This window comes from Paroedura picta, chromosome 4 (genome assembly GCF_049243985.1).
Source record: "Paroedura picta isolate Pp20150507F chromosome 4, Ppicta_v3.0, whole genome shotgun sequence".
Classification (NCBI taxonomy): domain Eukaryota; kingdom Metazoa; phylum Chordata; class Lepidosauria; order Squamata; family Gekkonidae; genus Paroedura; species Paroedura picta.
In genome coordinates, this window is record NC_135372.1 from 32,703,546 (window position 1) to 32,726,545 (window position 23,000).

Consider the following 23,000-nt stretch of genomic DNA (forward strand, 5'->3'; position numbering starts at 1 on the left):
GTGACTTGTAGGATATTCGAGGCAAAAGTGCTGCCTCCAGTACTGCTTGGTGGTCTCCCATCTAAATACCAACTGTGCCCCTCCAAATGTCCACAGACTAAAGTTCCCATGAGCCCTTGCCAATTGGGGCTTGTGGGAATTGTAGTCCACAGACACCTGGAGAGCCACAGTTTGCCCATCCCTGATCTATATAAATTGGCATCAAGTATCAGCTGACTCTATGGTGACTCGTAGGATATTCAAGGCAAGAGTATTGTCTCTGGTTCTCCTTGGTGGTCTCCCATCTAAATTCTAACTAGGGCTGACCCGATTTAGCTTCTGAAATCTCATGAGATTGGGCTAACCTGGGCTATCCAAGTCGGCGTGCCTTTATACTCCCCCCCCCATTACTCAAAGAAATATTTAAGCAATAACTAAAATAAGACCACCATGACTTTAGAGAAGGTGGAAGGCCAAGCCTGAAACTTTCATGGACTAATTTGCAGAAAGCCAGACCAATAAACAGTAAAATATTTCAGTTGTGTCCTTGAAGCAAGACAGGGGTTGGATGTGTAAGGGGTGGGGAGGGGATATGCTTCCTAAGAAGATCTTCACAAAACTTATTTCTGTTTGATGCCAAATAGCAAAAAAAAAAAAAATGTTTTCTGGAACAGTTATGCAATAAAGAGACAGCATATCATTGTGAGTCCTTGACATTTCCCTTTTAAAGCAAGTTTTTAGATGGTTAATTCAGAAGCTCAAAGAAGGAGAAACAGTTTGGATGACAAGCTATGTGGAATTTTGCAATCACTATCTTATGGTAAATTCAGATATGACAAAAGAGGAAAAATCAAATTCTTGAAGTGATATGTATTATACAAGCAAATTATCCAGATGAACCTACACTTTTAAAAAAACTGTAGCACGATACAGTAATAATAATAAGGAATATTTTTTAAAAAATATATGGAAATGGTATCTAAAGATTTGCTTATTCACACGAGCTGAGGAAAGCCATTTAAAACCAGATCTCACTATGGAAAAACCACAGCTTTTACAACCCCCGCTAATGTTACTCTCCTATAATTCTGCTGAAGCTTGTTCTTCCTTACAAAATAAACGTGAATAAATTTGCTCGTATGCTTGCTAAACAACCCCCCCCCCCAAAATCCACAGTATTTCTACAGTGCCATAATAACGTTCAAACTGCTGTTCCAGATCAGAGCGACTGAATATTCTGTTTCCAACAGATCTCAAGTAGGTTCCTGTGGTAATAACGGTCATCCAGGGCTGTTCCCAGCATCCAATATTTAACCCATGTGCAGTTTCTTTGCACAGAGATCTCACGGTTGCATCTTAGAAACACTGAGCCAGCTTGGTGTAGTGATTAGGAGTGCGGACTTCTAATCTGGTGAGCCGGGTTTGATTCTCCGCCTCTCCCACACAGGCAGCCAGCTGGGTGACCTTGGGCTCACCACAGCACTGATAAATCTGTTCTAACCAAGCAGTAATATCAGAGCTCTCACAGCCTCACCCACCTCACAGGGTGTCTGTTGTGGGGAGAGGAAAGGGAAGGCAAATGTAAGCTGCTTTGAGATTCCTTTGGGTAGAGAAAAGCAGCATATAAGAACCAACTCTTCTTCTTCTTCAGTAATCTCAGGGCTCTCTCAGCTCCACCTACCTCACAGGGTGCCTGTTGTGGGGAGAGGAAAGGGAAGGCAACTGTAAGCCGCTTTGAGACTCCTCTGGGTAGAGAAAAGTGGCATATAAGATCCAACTCTTCTTCTTCTGTTTGATCTAGACATATTCCATAAACTGATTATGCAAAGTATGAGGATTCATCACCAAAACGACTCCCTCTACAACTGCGCCATCCCCTTCCTCCTAACAGCAACAAGTGAGTTTGCAAGCCTTATTATCTAGGCCGTCAACCCAATCCAATGGTTCCCTATTAAGATCTCACTCGTTGCCAAGTGTTTTGTCTCCCTCTACTTGGCCCAAGCGATTCCCCTTGGTTTCCAAACATCATGTTTAATAATCCCACCCGGTGTGCCCTCATCTAAAACGCCAGCTTTTTAAAAATGCCCAATGCTCACACATTTTGATTGGGGGTAAAAATAGAACGTTCTGCCAAGTATGGAACCGGGTCAAGGTGGCCTTCCTAAACATGTAGCACCGTTGTAGGCAGAGTTACACCAGTCTAAACTCAATTTTATTTATTTATTTATATTTGGATTTATATACCGCTGTTCCGAGGTGGGCTCACAGCGGTTTACAACAATAAAAGAATAAAAACAGAATTTGACCCCATAATTTCCCTTAATACTACTGCTGCTGCCGCTGCTGAGGCGGCAGGCAAAAAAATCCACTAACTATCTCATCCCCTCATCCAGCCAGGGGCCAAGCTTCCTGCTGTTCTACTGGTGGGAGTGAGGTATCAGATCAATGAGGTGTTAACATGGGGGAACCCCAGATCGAATATCAGGACCCCGCTCTGGCCTCAACCATATGCCTGGCGGAAGAGCTCCGTCTTGCAGGCCCTGTGGAAAATTGACAAATCCGACAGGGCCCTTAGCTCTTCCGGGAGCTCATTCCACCAGGTTGGATTAGACTGGGGTAAACCAGAACGGGACTACTCTGTAAACAAAGAAACAAGACATGATACCCTAATGCTGATCAACTTTTACACATTGTTATAAGGACGATGCAGATGCTAGGCTGAATCAAAAGTGTATTTTCCATTAATATTCACCGTCCTCTCCCCACTCACTTAAGATTCTCTGCTTTGGTCCTGGTGCAGTTTCTGGGACTCCCCAAATGCCCATCCCAAAAAGCAGCATTTTGGGTAGATCAGAGGGGCCAGGATCCAGGCTGGACAGTGGATACAGAAATATTCTGCTTACAGAAAGGGTGAGTCCTTGTGGATCGGGAAAATTGAGTCTGCAGTGAATGTCTTATTCTGCTGTCTCTTCTATCAAGCGGTTCATTCCAGGACTATTTTATCTATTATTACCCATTCCCCAGGAGATCCAGATTCGAAATATGACAGCCCGCTATTCTCCAATGAGGTACCTCAGCATATGTTTTTAATGGCGAGGTTCTTCACAGCCGCTTGTAAAATACATCTGCCTTGGGCAAGCTAACATTTGATTTTAATAATTCGTGCTGTTTTAATTTATAGCTTATTCATTTTTTATAACTACCAATCGCCCACGTATACATTTCTCCTGTACATTTTTAGTTCGCTGGTCTAAGACCGTGTTAATAAAAACTGATACAGAAGGCCCAAGCAGAGACCGGGAGGCAAGAAAGTTCCATTCTGCTGATTGAAGGGCCTTCTGACAGAAAATCTGCAATGTTAAGTGTATTTACCCTCTTCTAAGTCAATTGACACCATTGAACTTTGAATGGAGTAACTCTGTTTAGGGTTGCGCTAAGATCTGGATCCAGCCCACTGCTGTCGGAAGCGTTCGATCCCTGGAAATGCAGCATGTAACCGTGAATCCATAACTATTATAGTCACACACAGATGGAAAAAAGAACAGCAGAAAAACCAAAATGTGTCGGACAAGTAGGTTTGTCGAAAAAGAAATTAATAAGGAAGGGTGAGCGGCTAAAACCTTTGTGTACGGTAGGCAAAGATTCCAGACTGTCGCCAAACTATTTTTAAAGATGCAAAGATTTGAAACCAAGAGGCCAGAGAAGAAACTGGGCAAATGTAGAACATGTAAAATATAGAATTCTCTCATACTGGTCACTATGTTTAGAGAACAACAAAATGTTATGGGCATGAAAGATGCAAAAAGAAGAAGAGCTGGGGGTTTGTAGCCCACTTTTTACCACCCAGATGAGGCTCAAAACACCTTACAATCTCCTTCTTTTCCTCTCCCCACAACAGACACCCGGTGAGGTAGGCAGGGCTGAGAGAGCTCTGAGAGAACTGTGACTAGCCCAAGGTCACCCAGCTGGCTGCACGTGGAGAAGGAGTGAGGAAACAAACCCAGTTCCCCAGATTAGAATCCGCCTCTCTTAACCAAACTGAATCATTGTTCATGCTCAATGGAAGACTTCATCAACACACTTAATAGTTCAATCCTAAACAGAGCTACACCCTTTTAAATCTCTCCCAGCAAAATAAATAGGGCTCCAAAGTGTTTCATTTTGCCTGGATCGTGCCCCGTGGGAGTTCAAGAGGGGCGGGAATATAATCCCTTTTTATAAATTCAGAGGGGGGGGGACATGATCTCTTTTCATAACGGTGACAGATTTACGTTGATAGCATCACAAAATATGTAGTTTACTCCTCCTTTCACCCGTATCAGACTGGAAACAGAGTGTCTTTGACAACTGCCAAATAAACTCAGTGCCCATGCCCGCCATCATCTTCAGTGCCTGCTGCATGTCATCTGTCAAATGCTACTTGGTAGCATTTGACAGGTGACATGCAGCAGGCACTGAAGATCCATCCAAAACGAAGCCATTTTACAACTTCCTAAAGCCAACTGAAGTCAGCTGCCTGTCTCAGGCCGGAACTTGCACAATAGGCGAAAATCAGCGATCGAAGGAACATTTCAGGTTCCAAAATTCAACGTCAAATATCAAACATTGTCCGATGTGCCTTAAACATACAGAGAGTTTGCATCAGCAACACAGAGAAGAATGGCGTGTCAGACGTTTTAGAAACCGATCCGTTTTGGCTCGCTAACAGATTGTATTCTATTTTTCTTTCTTGTTTATTTCTGTACAATGTTGGTACACTGTCTTTCTACCCAGCGAGGGCCACCAAATAGTTTCTTGGGGAAAGGTATTTGAGGAACGGCAACATCGACGTTCACGTAAAGTTCGTCCTAAATTTTAAAAAGAGTTAAAGGTATAGACTGTTTTGGAGCCAGGAATAGATTGGGTCATTTTTAAATAACACATAAAATCCTTTGTGTCAAAGTCTGTAACTATCAACAAGATAGCTAATTCTCCATCTGAACAGCCCCTCCAAGACAAAACAAAACAAAACAGTGACACACAGCAAAGCGCTGAGGTAAATTCCTGTGGAAACACATCGTGCTAAATGTTCTGGATTAACCGCAGATAATTTCCTCGGGAATTAAATCATTTTATGTTTGTTTATGTTTACGGTGTCGGAGACGAATGCTGCGAGTACCATGGACAGCCAAAGTTACTGACCAGATAGTTTTAGAGAGGATCAAACAAACCATGTCATTAAAAGGGAAGATATTACGGCTAAAGCTCACTTACTTTGGACACATCATGCGATCAAACTCGCTAGAAAAATCATGAATGCTCGGCATGGTCAGCGGCAAAAGGAAACGTGGTCGCCAAAGGATCCGCTGGATCGACACGATCAAAGTCGACACAGGGATGACCATGAACCAACTAAAAGAAGCAGTTAGAGACAGGCAAAGACTTTCCTATAGAATCACCAAGGGCCGGAAACAGCAGAACGGGTAACATCATTTATCTATTTTATTTATTTGCTATATTTATATACCGCCCTCCCTGAAGGCTCAGGGCGGTTTACAGGAAACAGGAGAAAGATACAGATAACATCATAATGTTTGCAAACACAAATTTCCCCTAATCATTTGTATATTAGATGAAGATGGGTAGCCATAGGAAACAGCAAGAGCCCAGGAGCACCTTAAAGACGAACAAAATTTGTGGCAGGGAAGGAGCCATGACTCAGGAAAGACGACACAAGATTTGTTAATTTTTAGGGTGCTACTAACTAGACTCTTGCTCTTTCTAAGCTTACAGTTGTATGCTGTGAGTTTCAAGCCACACCACACGAACCAACTCTAGAAACCCTATTATAGCTCAGCTTGTATGACTGTCTTCAGGGAAAGAGGAGAGGCAGCAAAATGTAGGAGAGCCAGTGTGGTGTCATGGCTAAAGATCAGCAGATTCTAATCTGGAGAACTAGGTTTGATTCCCTGCTTCTCCACAAGCAGCCAGCTGGGTGGCCTCGAGCCAATCTCAGTTCTTTTAGAGCTGTTCTTGCAGAGCAGTTCTCTTAGAGCTCTATCAGCCCCATGTACCTCAGAGGGTGTCTGTTATGGCCAGTGTGCAGCAGATAATCTTGTTTTGAATAGGGCTGCCTACAGGCTGGTGGAGGGGGGGAGGAATGCCCTGTCTCCTTAATTGAGGCTTTATGGGATGTAATTTACAGCAGTGGTCCCCAACCTTTTTATCACAAGGGACCAGTCAATGCTTGACAATTTTGCTGAGGCCCGGGGGGGGGTTGTCTTTTACTGAGAAATCATCACTGCTGCCTAAGCCCCTGCTCTACTTGCTTTCCCGCTGATGCCCCTGACTTCCCGCTGCCCACTGGGGGCGCTGCCAGCAGCAGCTGCGCAGTGCCACACCGAGGGGGAGCCCCAGCCATGGTGGCTGCTGGAGAGCACCAAAGGTGAGCCAGCAGCAGAGTGGCAGGGCAGCCCCTGAGGCAGCAGCCGGGGAGGAGGACGAGGAGGAGCTGCGGCCCAGTACCAACTGATCCATGGACCGGTACAGGTCCCCGGACTGGGGGTTGGGGACCACTGATTTACAGAGTGAGGTTCTGCAGGCTTCAGCTGCCTAATTGCACATATACCAAGCCTCCCTTAAAGGGACACTGCATTTGTATCCAGGCCTGCTGGCAACCATATTAACAATACCCGGGACTCATCAGCTGAGCAAAACCAGATTGTCAATTCTTGGCATTTGGGAAGGGTCTTTGTATTTTTCTTAATCACACTGGATATTTTTTCATCTTTCTCTAGTTCCTGCATTTTAAGGGTTTTTTTGATCCTGCTTTTAAAAGGAAATCAGAGTAATATAAATGTATTTCTAATGAGGGCCCTCAACCTGTAAAATCAAAAATGCTGAGGCCCCTTCCAGGTCTTTAAGTCTATTCTTTGAATCAAATCTGTTTCTGCACTTTCCCTGATTCGATCTGACATTTTGATATAGTGGTTAAGAGCAGCAGCTTGTAAGCTGGAGAACCCGATTTGGTTCCCCTGCAGGGGGCATCAGAGGAATGTGTATTTAGCATAGTTAGTGGAAGAACTTTCTGGTAATTCCCCCCCCAAAAAATATTCTCTTCCTGATGGGCTAATTTGGAGACTTCCTGCTCCCTTGAGCACCCTTTGAGCATGGACAGAATGTTAGTGTTAAACATAAAAGAATGTTAAACCGCCCTGAGCCTCCGGGGAGGGCGGTATAGAAGTATGATAAATAAATAAATAAATAAATAAATAGTCAGGTTATAGCGCTGTCTCTCTTCTTTCTGTACAAAGTTGTCTCTCTTCATAATAAAATTATTTTATTCTTTTAAGCATAGAATCATAGAATCATAGAATCATAGAGTTGGAAGGGGCCATACAGGCCATCTAGTCCAACCCCCTGCTCAACGCAGGATTAGCCCTAAGCAGCCCGATGCCGCACTCCTCTTTGCATATCTCAACACTGCCAACACGTTACCTTTGTGTGTTTTTTTTACCAGCATTCACTACAGCACATTTCCCACCTTACAACCAGGATATCAAGGTTCAGAACTGCATTCTTACTAGCATCTGTAGAAGGGAGGTCTAGCTCTCAAAGGCTTCGTGTACTCTGAAACTTTTGCTGGGCACTAAGATGCGTCAGGATTCGAATCTGGCTCTTTTACTGCGGACCAACACAGCTGTCCTCTGAAACTGTCTGAGGGCCGAGGGCCAAGGAGGAAGCAAGGTTTGTTTCCCACTAAACGGCAGATGGATTTCTTTTTGAGTCAAATGGAGAAGAATCTATGCCATTTTCTGTAAAGGAATAAAGTGAAAAATTCATCCACAAATGTGTGTCCACAGGCAAAGTATATATATTTTTAAATCTCCTAAAAATTGTCATTTTTTTCAGCTGAGCCGCCAGCATCCCTCTTTGAATTCTTCCTCGGACCCAGCCCTCTATCAGGAATCCGTTGTAAAAGTTTTGCTCTTCGGTATTTACAGCTCGTAAGGCTCCAAATATCAAATTATAAGAATCTGCGATCTTCTAAATTAAATTACTGGTTTTAGATCTATTTCTATAGATTGTATATCCTAAATTTTCTTCTGGCTTTATCCATAAAAATGGGTGTTATCCTTTTGTATGTTGAACTTGTTAAAATATTTGGTCTGTGATTGCAAATGCATTGGATGGATGGATGGATGGATGGATGGATGGATGGATGGATGGATGGATGGATGGATGGATGGATGGATGGATGGATGGATGGATGGATGGATGGATGGATGGATGGATGGATCGATGGATCGATGGATCGATGGATCGATGGATCGATGGATCGATGGGTCGATGGATCGATGGATCGATGGATGGATCGATGGATGGATCGATGGAGGGAGGGAGGGGAGGGAGGGAGGGAGGGATAAGACACTTTTAATGTGCTTTTGGAGCTAGATTTTCTGGTGCAAACAGGAAAACCTATTTCTAAAGTGCACTGGAAGTGCATTAACCAACGTGTGCAGAATGAATTTATTCAGATTTTCCCCCCAAGCCTGATCTCCTCCTTTTAAGGCCAAAGCATTCCACCATTTTCTCTTTCCTCCTCATAGTAGCCGAACCACCTTCACAGGCCAGGGTCGTCTTGAGGGTAACAGGAAGGAGAAAAGACCCCTGTGTTTTCTTCCTGTAATAAGCTAAGGGTGGTTCTCCCCTTCTGCAGTTTATTCTCACAACAACCTGTGAGGTAGGTTAGGCTGAAGAAATGACTAGCCTAGAGGTCTCCTGGTGCATTTCATGGCACAAGGGGATCTGAACCCAAGCCTTCGCCTAATCCATCACTCGAATCACTGCACCCCACTTTCCCCTAGAAAGCAAAGCAATAAACGTCAGCAAAAGCCACCCCGTACCATCGCCTCTCAGGGTATGGCACACTGGATATGGCACACTGGGATACTCTGAGATGGTGGCCTTCAGATTTCCTTCCCTGGGTAAGGAGATTCTCCAAAGGACATTTCCCACCTGCTTAGAGAACCAGCTTGGCATCACGGTTAAGGAGCAGCAGACTCTAATCTGGAGAACCAGGTTTGAGTCCCCATTCCTCCTCCACATGTAGCCAGCTGTGGGCCAGTCACAGTTCTCAATCTGGTTCTCTAAGCGGTTAGAAAATGTCCTTTGGAGAATCTCTTTACCAAGGGAAGGAAATCTGAGGGCCACCATCTCAGAGTTCCTACCATCTTCTGAAGCCCCTCCTGTCCTCCATCATATATAAGGGCTGGAAGTGACCTCAGAGGTCATCTAGCCCAACCCCTTGCACAACACCGGACATTCACAACTGCTTTCCCCCTACTTCCCCAGTCATCCCTGTTCTATGCACAGAGGAAGAGAAAAAAACCCTCCAAGATCCCCAGACTTGCAGAAAAATCTCTTCCTGATGCCAAAGTGGCCATGGACTTTATTCTGGGGCTTTGTATCTCATGGGGCCAGTCCCAAGGCCCCTCCCTGAATTCCAGTGGCACTTTTGTAAAAGGCCCAATCCAGGGCATTTTTAGTTGGAAGACAATCCCAATGGGATCACTGGGTTTATTCCCTAGTATTTGAGTGCGGGATGGCTTAAAGTTGGTGGATCTGTGCCCCAAGGTGTCAGTGGTGGGGTGTCAGTGGTGGGACCATCTATGGCCAGGAAAGAGGGTCTCCACCTCTAAATAGGGATGTAGGATTTTGACCTCCCTACAGATGCTAGTTTTCTGTCTCCCAAACATTTTCCCTCTGCTTTTTAAGTATTTGAAAGGTTGTCACTTGGAGGAGGGCAGGATACTGTTTCCCTTGGCTGCAGAGGAAAGGACATGCAGTAATGGGTTTAAACTACAAGTACAACGATATAGGCTAGATATCAGGGAAAAATATTTCACAGTCAGAGTAGTTCAGCAGTGGAATAGGCTGCCTAAGGAGGTGGTGAGCTCCCCCTCACTGGCAGTCTTCAAGCAAAGGTCGGATACACACTTTTCTTGGATGCTTTAGGATGCTTTGGGCTGATCCTGCGTTGAGCAGGGGTTGGACTAGATGGCCTGAATGGCCCCTTCCAACGCTATGATTCTGTGATTCTATGATTCTGCTCTGACCAAGCCAATAACACAGCTGAAGAGCTTTCTTTCTTTCTTTCTTTCTTTCTTTCTTCTTTCTTTCTTTCTTTCTTTCTTTCTTTCTTTCTTTCTTTCTTTCTTTCTTTCCCAAAGGGGTTTTGGAGAGTCTTACAATTGCCTGCCCTTTCTATCCCCACAAGGTAGGTGGAGCTGAGAAAGCTCTGATAGAACTGTAAACTAGCCCAAGGTCACCCAGCAGGCCTTGTGAGTCTCAAAACGGCTAACAATCACCTACCCTTCCTGTCCCCACAAGAGACACCCTGTGAGGTAGGTGGGGCTGAGAGAGCTCTGAGAGAACTGGGACCGGGCCAAGGTCACCCCACTGGCAGCGTGTAGAGGAGGAGTGGGGAATCAAACCCAGTTCTCCAGATTAGAGGCCTCCACTCTCAACCACCCTGCCAGACTAGCTCTCTCGATTTCCATATGCACATTCTCATTGCATCCTTTACAAACATGCTTTGCAAACCCCTCCCAAGATCTCAGGAGGAGGATAAGAGGAAGGGGAACTCTCCGAAATTAATCCCCCCCCCAAAAAAAAATTGTTGGTTTCAAAGAGGCCCCACGACACTTCTCTGGCCCCGGCACCACTATACTGCACGGCAGAAGACCTGCATGAAGGCAACTGGGAGTCAGAGGACAGTAATCCAACCGGGAGAGTTTAGAGAAGTGTTCTGGAAGGGGGGGAAGGGGGTTCCAAATTGAACTCCCCCCCTCCAATTCCGTGGCGCCCCCGACTTGGAAGCAGGCGAAGCAGCTTTAGGGAACGTTCCGGTCCCTTCTTCCTTCCCCATGCGAGAGCGCCGTTGTCTGGATCGGGGCCCATGGAAGTCGAGGGGGGGGGCTCCACGGAACCGCTTCGGGGCGGCCGCTTGGCGCGGTCCACCCCACCTAAGCCGAGCTGTCAGGCGCCACTGGGTGGCAATGGGATCCCCCCCCCACAAACACACACCCTCTTACCCACACTCACATACCGCGATAAAAATCAGAGTCCAAGAGCCCCTTTAAGACCAACAAAGATTTATTCAAGGTGTGAGCTTTCGAGTGCAAGCATTGAATAAATCTCTGATTTTGATTGTGCTACTTCAGACCAACACGGTGACCCATTTGAATCTATCCTTCACATACCGCGAGTCTGCCTTTGGGGCGGTTGCAGAAAGGATGTGGGTGCCGATGCCCATGCCTTAAAGGCGATCTGGGCCCCACTGCTGGTGGATAGAGCCGAGAAACAGCAGGAGAGAGGAAGGGGGCCAGACCCACCCCGGACTAGGGGCTCCTCTGGAAGCCCCTTTGCGAGGGAAAGGGCTCCCTAGGCCCCCTAATGCGGCAGCCACTACAGGCAGATCGGAGCCCAGCCCACCCACCCCCGCCCCCTTTTTCACCAGCCGAAACCCCAGAGCCAGGATCTTGAATCTGGACCCCGTGGAAACGCCGGCGACAGCAGGAGACAGCAGGAGAAGGAGCCCGGCCACGACAGCCGTTGCGCGTGGATTTGGGCACAGAAGGCAGGAATATCCGCGGCTGGGTTGGGTGACCCGGTTTAGAGGACACCGATGTTCATTCTTCTTGGTTTCAGCATAAAGCGGAGGGGCGCTGATTTGAGACGGGGGGGGGGGGGCACGTTGAAGACCCAACCCCGTTTTATTCCTGCGCAGGGAAGCGCGTCCCTTGAATCGCACGGGGTTGGTCTTCGAGGAGACCCTGGGCTCCTTTGCTGGCTTCAGGCCAACACGGCGACCCAACGGAGAACAGACTGCTAATAGGGATTAATAGGTGGATGGGAAGAAGAAGAAGAAGAAGAGTTGGTTCTTATATGCCGCTTTTCCCTACCCGAAGGAGGCTCAAAGCGGCTTACAGTCGCCTTCCCATTCCTCTCTCCACAACAGACACCCTGTGGGGTGGGTGAGGCTGAGAGAGCGCTGATATCACTGCTCAGTCAGAAGAGAGAGTGCGATGGACAAGAAGAAGAAGAAGAAGAAGAAGAAGAAGAAGAAGAAGAAGAAGAAGAAGAAGAAGAAGAAGAAGAAGAAGAAGAAGAAGAGTAGCCCTGTTGGTCTGAAGTAGCACAATCAAATTCGAGTCCAGGAGCACCTTTAAGACCAACAAAGATTTTAAATCTTTGTTGGTCTTAAAGGTGCTACTGGACTCTGAGAAGAAGAAGAAGAAGAAGAAGAAGAAGAAGAAGAAGAAGAAGAAGAAGAAGTTGGCTAGATCTCAAATCTCAAAGCACCAGTCAAACATCTGTGTGGAACGATTTAATAATAATAATAATAATAATAATAATAATAATAATAATAATAATAATAATAATAATAATGCCAATTCCCAAGCATTGCCCACTTTGGGGGGTGAGCATAGCCACTGCTCCTACTTCTAGGTCAGTCCTTGTGTCTGAACCGACTTGGAGTCCAGCGGCCCCTGGAAGTCCAGCGCGATTTTTATTCGAGGCATCTGTTTTTCCGGGCCGAATTTCCTCCGGCTGTGCCCCCCTGCTCCAGCTCCAATTCCTGCGGCTGGGCTTCCCCCGGCCCCTGCCCACCGCCCCAGGATCGGGGGATGCTTTGGAAAGGACCTTGGCAAAGGAGTCCGTCCGGGCGACCCCCCCCCCCCACCACCACCCTTTGCGAGCAGGGCGCCTCCGCTTCCCGCCGCGCAGGAGGCTAGCCTGGCGGCTCAGAGCCCGGGACGGGCGGCCGGGGATCGACGCCTGCCTCCTCGCCACGGTCAGCCGCTCCGCTCAGCCGGGCGAATCCCGGCCTTAGGCAGATGTGTAAACGGGGGGAAACGAGAGACGTCCCGGTTGGCAGAGAAATCCGGAGGGGGGGGGGATGTGGGACACTCTTCATTCACTTGTTATGGCAAGGGAGCGTCCCCCCCCCCAAGCACCTTCTGGTCTGGGAAAGATCGCCCCCCAGCTGGCCCGGCGTGGGGTGGCTGTACTGGCTACCCGGATTGATTCCGAATCCAAAGCGAATTCCGCATCAAGTATCCAGTGCTATTTTGAAGGTGGCGGGGTATTTTTAAACGATCGACCCCTCTCGTGGGGGGCCAACGGGGATAAACCTCTCCCGTGCCTTTCCTATACCTAAAAGGCTTTGGGATTTTGGGGGTTTTACATGTCTGCAGAGAGATGAAATTGCGCAACTATATATCGGTGCGGCGAGGAGATTACAGCTTTAGCGGCATTTGAACACAGAATGCAAAGAGGTGTAATTTTTATGTATTTGGAAACTTTTTGGAGAAGGAAGGAAGGAAGGAAGGAAGGAAGGAAGGAAGGAAGGAAGGAAGGAAGGAAGGAAGGAAGGAAGGAAGGAAGGGTTGGATTCCATCCCCTGCTATATTTTCTTCCCTGGGGCATTTCAAAACAGCTTACACTCGGGTTCCTTTCCTCTTCCTGCAACAGATAAATTTAGGCGTCGGTCGGAAGCAGCAGAAAGGGGTTCGAATCCAGCCTCACTTTTTATTCAGTGTATTCAATTCTATCCCCTTCAGAGAGTTTGTGCCTGCACACCAAAGCTTAGACCTTGAAGAAAATATTATTGGTCTTCAAGGTGCCACTGGACTCAAGACCTCCCCCCCCCCCCCCACAACAGACACCTTGTGAGGTCGGTGGGGTTGAGAGACAGATCCGGGACCGCAGGATCCAAGGGGAGGGAGGAGTAGGGAATCAAAGCCGGTTTTCCGGATCAGAGGCCAGATCTAACCCGAACCGCCCGCCGGCTCCCTTGTCGAAGCGTCTGTGTATGATCCTCCACCGCTGAGGTTAGAATTGAACCGACCCAATCGCCTTCGGAACCAGGCTCTTGGAGATCAGAAGAAAGGGGCACCCATTTTTTAAAAAGACACCTGATTGTCCTGCTATGACCTTAGAAGGATGGGGACAGTCCCTAAGCTGTCAGACTAACAGGGTTCGCCACTGACTCCCAAGCCATAGGCAAGCGTGGAGGTTGTTCGTTATCAGGTTTTAATCGCAGGGGCAGGGGCAGAGGTGGCCAGACTGTGGTTCTCCTGATGTCCATGGACTACAATTCCCATGAGTCCCTGCCGGCACTGTAGTCCATGGCCATCTGGAGAGCCACTGTGTGGCCGCCCTGGAAGAGACGTTGCTGAGCCAAGTTCACCTAATGGCCAGCTGGACCGACTGCAGGGCTGCAGTTCTTGCATACTAGAATATCCCCCCCCCCAAAAAAATGAATATGATCTATCACTGCGATCTATCACTATGCAAATTGCATCCTCCATTTCACAGACTTTCGAGTCAAACAGAATTCTTGGTCAGGCCCACTTCAGAAAGGCTGTTTGGCTCTCTTCACATTGTCAGGTTAGTCAAGATGCAAGTGACTCACAGTGGAACGGGGCTAAAGACTCCCAACACTTTCTGTGTGATCTCTCCCCTCTCCACTCCATCTAGATCAGGGGTAGTCAAACTGCGGCCCTCCAGATGTCCATGGACTACAATTCCCAGGAGCCCCCTGCCAGCAAATGCTGGCAGGGGGCTCCTGGGAATTGTAGTCCATGGACATCTGGAGGGCCGCAGTTTGACTACCCCTGATCTAGATCCTACCCCCCCCCCACACACACACACACACACCATCACAGCCTAGATAGGATCCAGTGGTTACCAGGCCATTCTTAGATACACTCTCTACTCCCTCCCCCCAAGATGTGCGAGGATGTGCGAGCCAGCAGGCAAGCTTTTAAGTTACACAGTATTATTTCTCAGAGGGAGGTGGAAGCTGGCTGGCTGGGGATCAGTGGTAGAACAGCTGTTGGGCTTGGAGCAGGTTCCGGGCTCAGTCCCTGGCCTCTCCAGTATTCCGCACACATTTGATAATGCACTTTCAATGTGGTTTTACAGCTGAACTGTCCTGTGCGGAACAGGAAAATCTGCTTTTAAAGTGCATTGAAAGTGCATTATCCAACGTGTGCAGAATTGGCCCAGGAGAGAACGTGAAAGACCCATACCCCACAGGACCAGTCTGAGCAGACAGAACTGACCTTGATGGACCAATTGTCTCATTCAGTCTAAGGCAGATGGGTGGGTAGGGGCCGAGAGGTCACACAGCGACAGCCTCTGATTGGGAGAACAGGGTCCAATTCCCTGCGCCTCCACATGCATCCAGCTGGGTGACCGTGGGCCAATCACAGTTCTCTCAGAGCATGTCTCACAGAGCAGTTCTCATAGAGCTCTCTCAGCCTCACCTACCTCACCGGGTTGTGGGGAGAAGAGGGAAGGTGGTCGGAAGACTATTTGAGACTCCTTCGGGCAGTTAAAAGTGGGGCATTAAAAAACAGCTCTTCTTCAGGCGCTTTTGGCCAACGATTGCAGAGGCCAAGAGGAGAGAGCAGGGGAGGAGAAGCTTCCTACGGGCCCAGCAGGATGCTGGGATCTGGACTTGGACACACAAACACACACACAAACACACAACACTCTGTTTCAGAAATTATGCATTTTTTCCACTCTTGAGATGGTATCTCTGCGTCAGGAGGACGGGGCATACAGCAAACTTGTCCCGAGCCCAAAGACTTGGGCTTGGGTGATTGGGGGGGGGGGGCTGGGGCTGGGAGAGGAAGAACTGTTCTTTGTACCAGGACCTCAAGCCCAAATGCTTGTTGCCAGATTAGCTGTTGCTCCAAAGGTTGAGCTCAGCTAAAGAAAATCCAAACACCCTTACTCCAAATTCAAGTTGTATTCAGACCTCTCTTCCAAGCCAAGGTCTTTGCCAGGGGTAGTCAAAATGCGGCCCTCCAGATGTCCATGGACTACAATTCCCATGAGCCCCTGCCAGCTGGCAGGGGCTCATGGGAATTGTGGTCCACGGACATTTGGAGGGCCGCAGTTTGACTACCCCTGGTCTTTGCGGTGGAACCCGGCGCAACGAACCCACCCGCCCCCATTTTCATTTGCCATCAATTTCTCTTTTATCCCCCCCCCGTTCTTTCTTTCTTCAATTCGGGAATCTCTGGCTTCTCTGAAGGCGATTTCCTGAGAGGCTGGGGCAAAAGAGGGCAGCACGCACACATAACCCCAATCTGTCCTTCCAAAGACTGATACTCCGAGGGGGCAAAGCCGAAAAAAGAGGGGGGGAACCCTGTGCAGTGAAAAGCGCCGAGTTTTAAGAAGGTTCTAAGAGGATTTTATAGCCCACTTTCCACTATCCAAAGGAGCCCCAAAGTGGCTTACAAAAACATTTCCCCTCCTCTTCCAGCAACATGCGCTCTGTGAGGGAGGTGAGGCTCAGCGAGCTAGAAGAGAACTGCTCCGTGATAACAGCTCTAAGAGAACTGCAGATGGGCCAAAGTCTCCCAGCAGGATGCAGGTGGCGGAGTGGGGAATCGAACCCGGTTCTCCCGATGAGAGCTCGCATTCTTGTCCACCATATAAGGCTGCGATTAGTTCAACCCTCGCCCCTAGAAGGTATCACTTCTTAGCGGCTCTAGGGCACGGGGCAAGTACACGTTCAACCTTCCCTTCAGCGCTTGCCGGCGGCTGGAGGGGTCGAGCCTGGCCGTGTTGCTTTGCCTTCGTCGAGCCCCAAACGACTCGAGGCGAGCGTCTAGAAACGCCCGGTGGGCCTCGGCGGCCACACGAACAAGAAAGAGCGGAGATTGTCCGGGCGGAAGGAGCCGCGCTCCCGCCGCCTTTCTCTGCGCAAAGACGGCCGCGGCCTAATTGAAGCTAGATGCGAGACCTGGAGCACCTCGGAGACCAGGTTTGGGCGGCGGCGGGCGAGGACTTGGTTGGTTATGAAGGGGCTGCTGAACTCGAACTTTGTTCTGCTGCTTCAGACTCACGCGGAGACCCGCCTGACATTTATCTCCATGGAAGGCCCCCGATGGAAGCTGTGTCTCTGTTCGAAGCTGAAAGTGAAACTTAGCGTCCAGCCATCCACGTCGCAAAAGCGGGCTACAATTCTGTCTTGCATGCAAAGATCTTTTTAATGAGAGAGAGAGAGATCCTCGCGAGTAGTCGCCAGTGCTAGGTGAAACCGGGCGGGCGCGCAAAAGGAGACCGAAATTCTCCTTGTCAATTTCACGGCCCGAGGAATTCCCCGCTGTCCACTTCAAAGGCGGGCGAACTGTCACGTGAGCCGATTGTCACCTTTGAAAAAGAACAAGCAGTTCAGCAGAGCCTGGAAGACGGAACGCTTCCCCCAGGCTTTTGGTTGGGGCCTGGGAATCAGATAAGATCTACTGCCCCCCCCCCGCCCGCCATTAAAGCCACCGCCGGGCTGAAATCTAGTTCTAAGAGAGTTGAGCGATTTAATATCCGTTTGCTGATGTTAACGCTGTTTACGTTAAATAATTTAATGTATGGCTTGAATCTAAACTGTATGCTTTGAATCGGTATTGTTATATGTTTACATGTTCGGCCCCGCCCTGATCCGGTCCACTGGGAGGGCGGTATTAAATCAAATCAATACATACTAACAGGAACAACATCTCCTTTGAAAGTGAAAGGGGGTGGTGTGGTTGTTATTATTGAGTGAAGTTGTATTTTGTTTGTTTTATTTTATGTCTGCCATTCAGAGAGTGAATGTGGGTGGCCCAGATATTTAATTCACAGGTAAACAACAATGCAAACGAAGAAGATGAAGAAGATGATGATGAAAGAATAAGAGTTTATTTTATACCCTGCTTTTCCCTGCTGGTAGGAGTCTCACAGCGGCTTACAATCGCCTTCCCTTTCCTCTCCCCACAACAAAGGTCCTGTGAGGTGGGTAAAGCTGAGGAAGCTCTGTGAGAACTGCTCAGTGTAAATATGTCTAACAGGACCGTGAATGGCCCAAGGTCACCCAGCTGGATGCACTTGAAGGAGTGGGCAATCAAGGCCAGTTCTCCAGATTAAAAGCCAAAAGGCTGCTCTTAACCACAATACCAAACTGGCTCTCTCAGTTTAAGTCCAAGGCGTTTTGGGGGAAACCTACGCAGGGTTATGCAGGTCTAAACCCTCTGAAAGCCACAGATAAGACCCGAGAAGATGGCATTCAACAGCGCAGTAAATGCAACTGGATCCAGGGAGGGGAAATGGCCTAAAAGCCTCAGGCCGCCGATCCGGATCACGGTCCATTTTCCATTTATTCTGCCGTTCTTTCAAAGCGCGTCCAACAGTACAGAGTGCCTCAGATCCACCGCCTTCCCCCTCTTTTATAGCTGTCGGGAGACGGTCAAAGATTCCACCGGAAACGGCTTGTCCCCGAAGGAAAGATCGTCCCGTGGGCAGGGGCCCGGATGATGGATACGCACCTGGAAAGTTTGGGGAAGTTATTCATGTCCCTCCTTTTTGCACCGTAACCCATACCTGATCCGGAGCAGGCAGCCGTAGCCGACGACCAACCGCAGCTTCCACACCGCTAAAATGCGAAATACTTCGGGGACCTTTTCTGGAGCTAAACTGGGAGGAGGGCCGAGGGAGATGGACCCAGGGCCTTAAGGGTTCCTTACTGGGATCCGGATTTCGATGCTCTTTCGTTGTATCGTGAGTGCAGACTAACAGCCCTGTCAGGGGGTTGGCAGACACCAGGTGCTTTCTCACCTGCTAAATAAGGCCCATTCAATCCACCTCTGTGGCTGTTTTTAGGGGGATTTTGTCCCTCCAGACAGTAAAATCCACTTGCAGAGTGCCCTGGAATCGTGGTATTTTGTGGCAGGCCTCAGATTTCAAAATCTCCAGGCCACGTGGCAACATTTGCAAGGAAAAAACCGACCCATTCTCCCCTCCTGGGCCAAAACAGCCCCCCCCCCATCCCAACTTCTTTAACAGACTGGCTTTCAAAAGAATGCCCCCCCCCAAAATGCGTAGGGAGACCGGGGAGTTATTCGTCTCCAGGGTCACTTAGACCGGATTAATGGCTTCTTAACACCTCTCGCTCACCTGCGGTGGCTTGAAAGCCGATCTACAACCTCCAACGCGCTTCTTTGAGGGAAACCCCCGTGGAGATCAAGTCAACAGTGATCCTGCTCGGTCAATGGATAAAGCTCACGCCTTGAAGAAATCTTTGTTGGGCTTAAAGGTGCCTCGGATTTCAGACCAACACGGCATGCATTTTAAGGCAGGGCTAGTCAAACTGCGGCCCTCCAGATGTCCGTGGACTACAATTCCCATGAGCCCCTGCCAGGGGCTCATGGGAATTGTAGTCCACGGACATCTGGAGGGCCGCAGTTTGACTAGCCCTGATTTAAGGGGAGTCTCTGAACGGATTCCCTGGAGGGGGAGAATGCGAGTTAAGGACAGAGACGAATAGAATCTGTGTCCGAAGAGTTCAACGTGCTGGAAAAAGTCAGTGGGCGGCTGTCCCGCTGCAGAGGCATGCAAAATTTGGGAGGCCGGAGTCCACCTTTTCTGACTTAGGCCTTTTGTAGCGGAAATCTTCCGATACCCCAGAATGGGAGGAAGGGGTCTTTGCCCTCCTGGAAGGAACGCGGCCATCTCCCTGCCCTCACAACAACAACCCTGTGAGGTCTGTCCAGGCACGGAGAAAGCAGGGAAGGAGCACGGAGGAGTAGCCTTCTGGTTTCATACCGGAGCGGCTTCGGATTGTGTGATCCAGCGATTCGGCCACGAATGTCCTCCCTGCGTAACTTCTCTTCTCCCCCCCCCCCCACACACACACACATGCTGTCGGGTGGACTCTATCGCCCTACGTCGGGTGGAGAGCGACCATTCCCCCCCCCCCCCCAATAAAAAATAAACGACCCGTTTTGGTGCTTCGGGAGGAAAAGTCGTGCAGGAAGGAGAGACGGATCCAAGGCCGGATCCCCACACGCAAACAAACTGCGCAATTGGCTGGTCCAATCGCCCTCTCTCCTAACTCTTCATCCGGGATGTTTCGGGCAGCCTCGGTCTCGCCGAAGGTCGGTGATAAATACACCCGGTTTTGCTCGCATTTTGGTCAAGAGGTGGCGCGTTCACACGTGCCCGTGTTAAAGGCACGGGCAGGCCGACTGCGCGCGTGTCGACTGGGAGGGAAAAGGCCTCTCGGGCCTCAACCGAGTTGACTCCCAGGTCAGCGTGGAGACCCCCCAAAGTCGTCGAAATTCAGCGCAGAAGGTTTAGGGTCAGTCCCCAAGCGCTTTGGGGATCGCTCCCTACCCCCCCCCCCCCCCAGCCCCGATGCACACTCTCCACTTTGCGTGCCTTTGCCTCCAGATTTGGGGGCCCGGAATCCGGAAATCGCTGGCTTGACACTTCCAAGCAAGCGGTCCCGATCCGCAAGCCTCCTCTGGAAACTCGACGGAAAGACGCTTTTCAAGCGCGGGAGGGTCTTGATGCTCCCCAGAAGTGGAGGGAATCGAACCGGCTTCAATTCTCGAGCCACATGACATCGAATTATTTTATTGGGATTTAAGAGTCCGCAAAGACAGAGGAAACGGAATCCGGGCGGAATGAGGATTTGGGGGTGGGGTGAGCGAAGGGGAGATATTCTTTCTCGCAGCCATGCCAAAGACTCCGAAGGTCCGGCCCATTGCCCTCCCCAGGTCGGAACTTGGGCTGGATCCCGCACCGGATAACATTCGTCCGACCTACGCCCCGGTGTTCCCCCCCCCCGCCCCTATCTATTGTTAATTCACTACTGCCAGAGGGTGGAAAAATATATATATTAGCTGCCTACTTGAGAGTCGGCTTGGTTACCTGGTGAAAGAGCGGCAATCTCTATTCTGGAGAACCGGGTTTGGTTCCCCTCTCCTCCACGTGCAGCCAGCTGGCAGACCTTGGCCTAGTCCCGGTTCTCTTAAGAGCTGTACCCATACAGTAGTTCTCTCAGAGCTCTCTCACTCCCAACGACATCACAGGGTTTGGGGAGAGGAAGGGAAAGGTAAGCCCCTCTGGGTAAGCCCCTCTGGGGCTCCTTTGGGGAGTGGAAAGGGGGGTACAAAACGACCCATGGGCCATTTAACACATATAATGCCCCTTCAGTGTGCTTTTGCAGCTGCATTTTCCTGTGGGAAACAGGGACAGCTACTTCGAAAGTGCAAATGTGTGGGAAGCTCTTCTTTTTAATGCAAGCCCTGATAGGGATGAATTGCAGCGTCTCTTGCCAGTGTGGGGCCCAGATCTTCCAGCTCCTTTCCTCCTGGAGTCAGCATAGTGGAGTGGTTAAGAAAGGCAGCTTCCAATCTGGAGAACCGGGTTCAAGTCCTGCTCCTCCGCGCGCAGCCAGCTGGCTGACCTTGGCCCACTCTCCCAGTGGTTCTGGCAGGGCAGTTCTCTCAGAGCTCTCTCAGCCCAAAGGTTGAGGAAGGGAACGGTATTAGCAAACCACTCTAGACTCCTTCGGGTGGTGAAAAGTGGGGCATAAAATCCAACTCTTCTTTTTTCAGTGGCGATGCGGGGGATCAAGCTTGGGACTTCCCGATGCTCTATCCCAGGCCTCACAGGCACCATCTCTCTCTGGAAGGACTGCCGAAGACCGCCTGAGCCAAGGAGGACGGCGCCGGGAAAGGACACCGGATCTGCCTGCCATCCCTTGACTGCAGGCTCCCCGAACCTGCAAGACTAGAAGATTCAGCTGGAGGCCTCCGGGATGGAGTCGGGGAGAGAACGGGTTCTCGGGCGCCTTTCCCATGGTGGAGGTCGGACACGTGTTTGTGCAACTGACAAGAACCCCCCCCCCCCACACACACACACACACACTGTCTCAACTCAATAGGTCTTTCAGGCTTTGGGGGCAGCACCTCAAAAGCCCGACAGACCTGTTGCCCCAGAGCGGAGCAAGGCGAGAAACGGGGCCTGGACGTTCCCCGCGCCACCTCCCCTGGCCTAGGAGCCCGACGCCGCTCCGTCGCAGGAATTTCGACCCGCGAGACGCCGGGGAGGAAGCCTTTGAAAGAGACACGCTTTGAGGATCGGTTGTTTCAAAGCAGGGACGGTCAAACTGCGGCCCTCCAGATGTCCATGGACTACAATTCCCATGAGCCCCTGCCAGCAAACGCTGGCAGGGGCTCATGGGAATTGTAGTCCATGGACATCTGGAGGGCCGCAGTTTGACTACCCCTGTAAGTGTCTTCGGAACGGGAGCGCGTGCCCCACTTCAAAGGGCTTGTGAAGGCCGAGGGGGAGAGGAGGCGCGTTTGGAAAGATCCCCCGAGCGCGGCTCGCTCCGAAGCAGGAGGCCTTGCGCCGGAGATCTTCCCCCGTGGAGCCTGCTGTAGCTGTGCCATCCTAAGGAGATCCAGTAGAGCCATTTGGGTTTAGAGGGAGAGGGTGGAATCGTTCTTTCCGGGGCTCTCTTGCCAACTTGCAATCTTCTCCACCGAATCTGGGAATATTTTCCCCCGGCGGATCCTCTCTTAATAAAAGCCCTTCTCCCCCCCCCCCCCAGAAGTGTTTTCACCGACCAGAACCATCGCCTGGCCGGCTTAGGGGGTTCGGGTCCGGTGCTCCAGAACTCTCTCCCTACGTTTCTTCGGTCCGAATTCACATGACCCGGAGACGCCGCCTAAACCAGCGAGGGCCCATGACGGCCCTCGACACGTGTCGACCTCTTCTGTACAGGGAGGGAACACATGGAGACGCCCCCCTACCCCTACCCCTACGCCTACCCCTCGCACCGGAAACATTCACCTGCGGATACTAGGACCCAACAAACAGATTCGGAGTAATTCGGAAAAAATCCGTCGTCTTGCGAGCCAGGCGCTGCCATTCTCACCCCCAGCCCTTCTTTGAAAGCCCCGTTGAAAAGCGACAACAGCATCCTCTCTCTCTCTCTCTCTCTCTCTCTCTCTCTCTCTTTCCCATCTCCTCACTTTTCCTCCCGCCTCCCGGGAGCCTCCCGGGCGATTCACACGGCCTCTCCGCTGTTGGGTTTTTCAAGAACCCGGTGTCGAGGCGTGCAAAAGCGGTCGGTTCGCATTGGGTTGTCGGAAAGCGCCGGGACCCGCCTCGAGCCCTCTGGAGCCAGGGGG

General features: G+C 50.0%; 1 protein-coding gene and 1 long non-coding RNA gene across 5 annotated transcripts in view; one reads left to right on the plus strand and one right to left on the minus strand.

Annotated features, from left to right (window-relative positions):
• The window catches only part of PRRX1 (paired related homeobox 1), an 80,059-nt gene that overhangs the window by 55,868 nt on the left and 1,191 nt on the right, over positions 1 to 23,000 (minus strand). The gene's annotated exons all lie outside the window — the stretch shown is intronic.
• On the plus strand, positions 1,174 to 8,220 carry LOC143836737 (uncharacterized). 2 transcript variants are annotated; one of them, XR_013230697.1, is made up of 4 exons: positions 1,174 to 1,390; positions 1,781 to 1,876; positions 2,780 to 2,889; positions 7,478 to 8,220. It is a non-coding gene; the product is annotated as an uncharacterized LOC143836737 (long non-coding RNA). The 2 variants fall into 2 exon arrangements; XR_013230696.1 differs by lacking the exon at positions 7,478 to 8,220 and having other exon boundaries at positions 2,780 to 4,098.